This window comes from Convolutriloba macropyga, chromosome 15 (assembly GCF_964194025.1).
Source record: "Convolutriloba macropyga chromosome 15, txConMacr16.3, whole genome shotgun sequence".
Lineage (NCBI taxonomy): Eukaryota > Metazoa > Xenacoelomorpha > Acoela > Convolutidae > Convolutriloba > Convolutriloba macropyga.
Window position 1 is genome coordinate 41,781,813 of NC_134482.1, and position 6,595 is coordinate 41,788,407.

General features: G+C 37.2%; 1 pseudogene; it reads right to left on the reverse strand.

Annotated features, from left to right (window-relative positions):
- Positions 1 to 48: 48 nt before the first annotated feature.
- Positions 49 to 3,346, reverse strand: LOC142354199 (3-hydroxyisobutyryl-CoA hydrolase, mitochondrial-like; annotated as a pseudogene).
- Positions 3,347 to 6,595: the final 3,249 nt, after the last annotated feature.

Below are 6,595 nucleotides of genomic sequence, written 5' to 3' on the forward strand. Positions count from 1 at the left end.
TCTTGTTACGGCCGCAAAAATATGTTTAATTTTTTACGAACCGTGGCACCGTGCTACTAAAACATCTATTCTATAACATTAAGGCTCTGTTGATAATAATAAGGCTCTTACTGAGGGCCGTGCAAAGTTTAAAAAGACCACCAAAAATAAAAGACATAAAATTGTCGGAGTTAATCCCATTAAGGTTATTACAGACTAATTTTGACCGGTTCCGACCTGCTGACATCCGTACTATTCAGTGGCTCAAATTCACCAATACTTGGGGGCAATTTTTGAAACAGTTGCTCAATTTGCTGGTCTGAAAATTTGGTCTAATTTTGAAGGTCGCCAGTTCGGCTTTCGATTCTTGTCAATCAAAAGAGCAGTGACACCTTCTATGAATTCGGGAGCGCTTAGCATTCTTAACGACAATCGGTAGTCCATTGTTAGACAATCGAATAATGATTGATAAGGATTTCTGATATGTCGCATGGCTGTTTTCATAGCCAGTGGTGACATTTGTTCCAAAATTGACCTCGAATTTAAGCCAAAATTTGTCGACGGAAGTCGATCGATGCAATCGCTAACACTTTCAGCGCCAAAACTAGAGTTGATAGTATCCAAATGTGGTTCCAAACTGAACGGCATTTGGCTGTTTCGGGACTGGTGATGAAAATCATCCAGAATTGGCTGAACAGATTCTGGTGTAGCGTTTTCCAGCGCACGTTCCAGTTTGTTAATTTTGTCGGATGTTATGAAGTAGTTGCTCACACCAGCCTGTAGATGCAAGATCCTAAAGATTTGCGGAAATAGTTATTTCTTTGGCAACATTAGGAAAACTCTGAAAGCTGAAACAAAACTCCCCATTGAATTTTGGTGAGAAATTGGGGGTGAAAAAAGGTGTCCCGCTTTATCGGGTTAAATGATTGGGTTAAATGAATAGGGGTGATATGAGGTAGAACCGTGAAAAAATATCAAAATCAAAATGAACTTACAATACAACTTTTTTGAATAAATTATTACTCAAAAGTAGAATATGGTATTATCATTACGCTATCAGAAATTATTACCAAATAGAGACTAAACAGTCACTGATTATGAATCGTTTCTAGGGTCCAGATTCCAGTGCCTTTAAAGTTCATTTTTTGTAAGAAATGAATAAAATGTGCTAAAACTTTGCAACAAAGCGCCGAAATTTCTGTACATTTCGGTGCAGTATTATGTTAGGTTTTTTGCGCTGAAATTGTTCAAATTTCAGCGCAATTCTTACATAAATTTCTGAAAGTTTCCCGATCGGGGACAGCCTAATAAAAAGTGCACTATATGTTACAATTTAAAAAATACCCTCTAAGAATTATACAAACCAAAAAGCTGCTAATTGATTATTAATAAAATAATAATGAATTTTTCCAATACATATCGAGTAAATCACTCAATGATCACACAATTAATTACAATCAAGTAAACATTAAACATTGTCAAGCTCAGCCGGGTAAAAAAATGCCCCCAAATTTGGTTACTGAAGACATGTAACCGATCTGAGATAACGAAATCGCTTTACCTTTCAACCTAGCTCCGGTTAGACCCAAATACATCCCCAAATTTGACTGTAATTGCCTGAATATGAGCGCGAGTCCAGCGTCCGGAACAAACCCAAATGGCCGTCTCTGGCATTGCGAAAGTTGCTCTTTCTGTCACAACTGAAAACTGGGAATGTGCCATGACACCCCCGCCGATTCCCATGCATATTCCATCGGCTACTGATATGGTTGGGATTCCGTATGTATTAAGAGCGTGAATTAAGGTGTACTCGCACTAAACAAATAGGTCCTCTGAACTGATTTTTTTAGCATTCTACGAAGAGCCAGACATACTTGCTGTATTTTTGGGTAATTCCCAGGTTTTGAGGAAAAAACGGGAAAAATCAGGAAAACAAGTAGAGAGCTATGGCATAAAATTTGCCGTGAAATAGCAAAAATTAACAAAAAACTCACATCTTTCAGTTTGCTAATGCAGCAAATTTCTCCGAGCGTTGCAAGAAATTAAAAAAAGGAAGGATGATCTAGATGAATGTTATAAACCCAGGTTGAGGTGCCAGACGGGAAGCAAGTATGGCCAGACCGTCCCAAACGGAAGTTGCCTATGTCCAGACTTTCGTGCGTTCATGTCCAGACTTTTGTAAGATTGCCCGGCGTGGCGAAAAGTTATGTAAGATAAGCGGTGAAAGCGGTGAAATTACATAAATCAGGCGGTGAATGCGGCTAATATGAAAGCCCGCTAGCAATGCGTTTCAAATGATCTCTTGCATGTTCTGAGATTGACAAAAAGTATTTATCTTACTAATTAAAAATTACTCTGCTCTTGAAAATACTATTTGGGACCGCCCGGGTCACCGCCATTCAACGCAAAGTTATGTAAGATAAGCGGTGAATGCGGAAAATTTTGAAAGATAAGCGGTGAAAGCGGTGAAATTACATAAATTCACCGCTTAACTTACTGATGAAATCGCTTCAATTCACGCTTAGAAAAAAGAGGATGTAAGGTAAGTCGCGCCCCCCCCCCCAGTTACACAGCACGTTCCATTACATTGTACATCATTATGTAAAAATATGGCACGTACGTCTGGGGGGTGCAAATAATAAGCGCCCACTAAGCTGGGGGGAACAAACGGAAAAGATCCGGTAAGTCTTACGGCTGATATTAGTAGTGAATAAGTAGAAATATCTTTACGCACGTCCTGGTAACGATCTAGAGTAAGCGGTGAACTTACAAAAAATCACCACTTTTCACCGCTAAAATTTGTAATTTCACCGCTAATCTTATAAAAGTTCAACGCGTATGTTTTACTCTAGCGGTGAATTTACATAACTTTTCACCGCTTATCTTACATACTTTTCCGATTTTTTCTCGACCTGGGTGACCACAAGGCGGTATGTAAAGGTTTTATAGGACTTCCATTTGAAACCGACCTCAGTTTGCAGTCTTATGTGCTCCAGGTTTCTGTCCCTTGCCGCCTGTGCCAAACACTTTATATCTCCACCTGAACAAAAGGATTTTGGACCCGCGCCCTTGATGATCACAGACCCAATTGAACCCCCGAACTTTTCCCACGAAGTCAGATCCTGAAGGACCTCATCAATCATTGGGATTGTCAACGCATTCATTTGAGAAGGTCGGTTGAAAGTCACAACAGACAAACAATTTCGAATTTCCGAAATAATAAACTTTTTCACGTGCGTTCGAGGCATGTCTGTTTGAGCCAAATTAAGTTTGAAGTTAAAGTTTGAATAAAAACCAACTTATCAAAGATCTTGACTTTTTCAGTTTTGTGACGTAAAGCACAAAAACTTTTTTTCGGTTTTGTGACTTAAAGCACAAAAAGTTTGCAAAATTTGAACTAGATAATAACTAAAATGAGAAGAATGAAGCCAAAATGAATTAACTTTAATCGGGACAAGCTGATGTACAAAGTTATACGACTGCACGTGAACGAATCTTTTTAGTTGATGGCCAAAATTAGTTTTGGAGAGAGTCAAACCATTGAGATTCAAATTGTTCAGACAAATCATGTGGCATTTATTTGTAATTTAGTTCAAAATTATTTGCAGTGTTATTAATTTTTTTATGGTTTCTGCGCTCCGTTTTGAGGTTTCACATTGGGCATTGCAGGCTTCGAAGCCAAAAAAAAATTACGACAGCATATGTAGAATATCAATGACTGTTAAGCATCATGGCAAAGACGATACCAATTGATTCTTAATTTTGTTTAAAAATGGCGAAGATTTCAGGGCCGTGTAAATTGGCAAGTCACTGCGGCCTGCTTTAATTTCACTGTTAGCATCAAATAATATAGTCTGAAGGATCGCAAATCAACATTCCTAAAAACATCAATTATTCACTGACCTCTTTCAAGGTCTGGGAAAAAATACGTATGAACTTAATCATTTTTTAGTTTAAAAAAATGCGTTCTGAGGGATTTAGATTGCTTGAAGTGACATCACAAAAAGTAGGAAAAAACAGTTTTGATTGAAAAGGAGAGACTTTCGTCTGTCTCTGACTCAGGTGCTTGGTCAGCTGCAGCGGAGCAGTCTATACTGAAGACTGGAACTGACGTTTATGACTATCCAGGTTTAGGTCCAGACCCAAATTGAGCTTTTATCAGACCCACTCGAACGCACACCCGTGTGTTCACAGACCTAAATTACAGGGTCTGGACAGCGGATCGAGCGCACAGTAGTCTGGACAATGGTCTGGGTTCGGTCACTGGTGATCAGTGGTCACCTCGGTCTGAAAAGTCTGATCATAGTCTTTATAGTCTGGATCATGGTCTGGGTTCGGTCTGATCAGAGGCCTCCTCGGTCTGAAAAATCTGGTTATAGTCTTTATATCCGGCCCATGGTCTTTACAATTACATGATCAAAGACTTCTAATTTACTGTTTTTGCAAATGAAGTTTGCGTTACCATTGAAACAAAGATTCGAAATGATACAAACAACCCTTTTGTTAAAATTGACAGTTACCTTTGTTGGCGTATAAATAGGAAAAACGGATTCAAGAGTCCGCGGACTAAAATGTTTGCCTAATTTCAAACAAATTGAAGTCCTTGAAGTCATTTTAGTCCTCGAAGAGTGGAATTGAAATATATATATTTTTCATGAAAAGAGCAATCAATGTTTTTTGACAATTCAAAAATCCACTATAACAAGTAATGCATTTGTTTAAGCATCGTAGGAGATCATTTAATCCAAATTAAACAGACCACAGTTCGTATAACGTTTACAATCTATTTGACTACGTTTTGTAAAAACTTTTAAATTTTTTTTCTGAAATTTTTTGAAGTTTTACCTAGTTGTTGCCGAGCCGAACGGGGCAAGTTATGATGAGGCGGGACAAAAAATCCAACTCATATTAAAACTGATGATGATTTTGAGTTTTTTTACTATTTGTTGAAAACAAGAGGTTTTTTTGAAATCATAAATGCAGAAGTGATTTTGAATTAGCAGAAACCGGCATTTCTCAAGGTTCGGATTTTTTATCTTCTTGTTGCAGAACAAGGAAAGTTTTACTGATGAGGTGGAAGAAAAATTCCAACTCAACACTAAGCGGATGATCATATAAAATTTTTGCCTATTTGTTGAAAACAAGAAGTTTTTTGAAATCATGGATGCAGAAGTACTTTTGAATTAGCAACAACTATTGGTGTTACGCAAGGTATTGAATAACGCTGTCACTCTCTAACTTGCTGAAGACAATTTACAATGCCCTAGGACTCCAAAACGCCTACCTTGCAACATAAAATTCGAAGATTCATTAAGTACTTTTGTTATTTCTATATTTTCTCAGGAATAAACTTGTTTTAACAGCACCATGCGTTACATTGATAATGAGAGACACAAAACGGTGCTCCGAACAAAAAGAGAAAAGCGATTCTCTAAAAAAATATCTGATATCTTTTTACAACATACATACAACCCTGATTTCAAGTGAGTTAAGAGGCATTACGCTCAAAAGTAGAAACGATCAGATTATTACTACCAATTGAAAAGTTTTTATGGAAATTATGTAATAAAGACGAATCCGCTCTCGACAATTGCAGCGATAACATCTGCTGCTGATAAAAGAGTAGTGAAACAGTAAAGTATACAGAATACTGAAATATACAGAATGATTTGGAATTTTGATTTTGCTAACTTTTGTTTCAATAACTGCTGATTTGATCAGCTTGCGGCCTGGTGAATCTAAACAGGGAAATAAGAATGTGCTTACAATGCTGAATGCTGTTGAATATTCGAAAACAAAACAATTTTCAGTAGTTCATGACCTTCTAACTCATATTCACTGAGCATATTATGCTTATCGAGCAAGTCCAACGAAAAAAAACTTTCTTCCCTGAAGTGGATAGTTTGGTGATTTTTTTCATTCGCTGTATACGAAGCATCTTTGAGGAAAAGCAACAGCCGTAACTCATGACAACATTTTATGATAGAATTGATATTAGAGTTATAATAAGGGATATTTGGTATTAGAGATTTATTATAACCCCGAGCCGTGTTCCCCTTCTTTTCAGTGACTAATTTAAATGCAAAACAAAAAACAGAAAACTTCGCAATACCTTATTTAGATGTTCACATTTTACAACAGAGTTTTTATTAGTAAAGGGGTTACAATAGGAACTGTTTTTTCCTAGAATTATATAAATGGTTTTCCTGAGGCTGAGTGTTAATTTGTTGACGTTCCACTAATCACTCCCAGAATTTGATACACACGCGGTGCTATTGGGAGACGGTTGCACGCCCATTAATTGTTGTCGTCTGCAAACCAGAAATTGTCAATACTCATGCAACTAAGAGAGAAGTTATTTATATAAATGATGAAGATAAAAGGACCAAAGGTTGATCCCTACAGACCACCACAAAAAATTTCACATCTTGCTAATGTACCACCTGCAACTCATCTTACTTCAATCAGATAGTTCAAGAGTTCTAAAACACATGCACTTCTACGTATTCCGTAGCAAACCCGGCTTTCCAGAAGTATTTTAGGATTGATGTTATCAAAAGCCTCTTTAATTTAGTGGAAAGAAATCATAGAGGAGTAAGTTTTTTGTTGTCTTTGT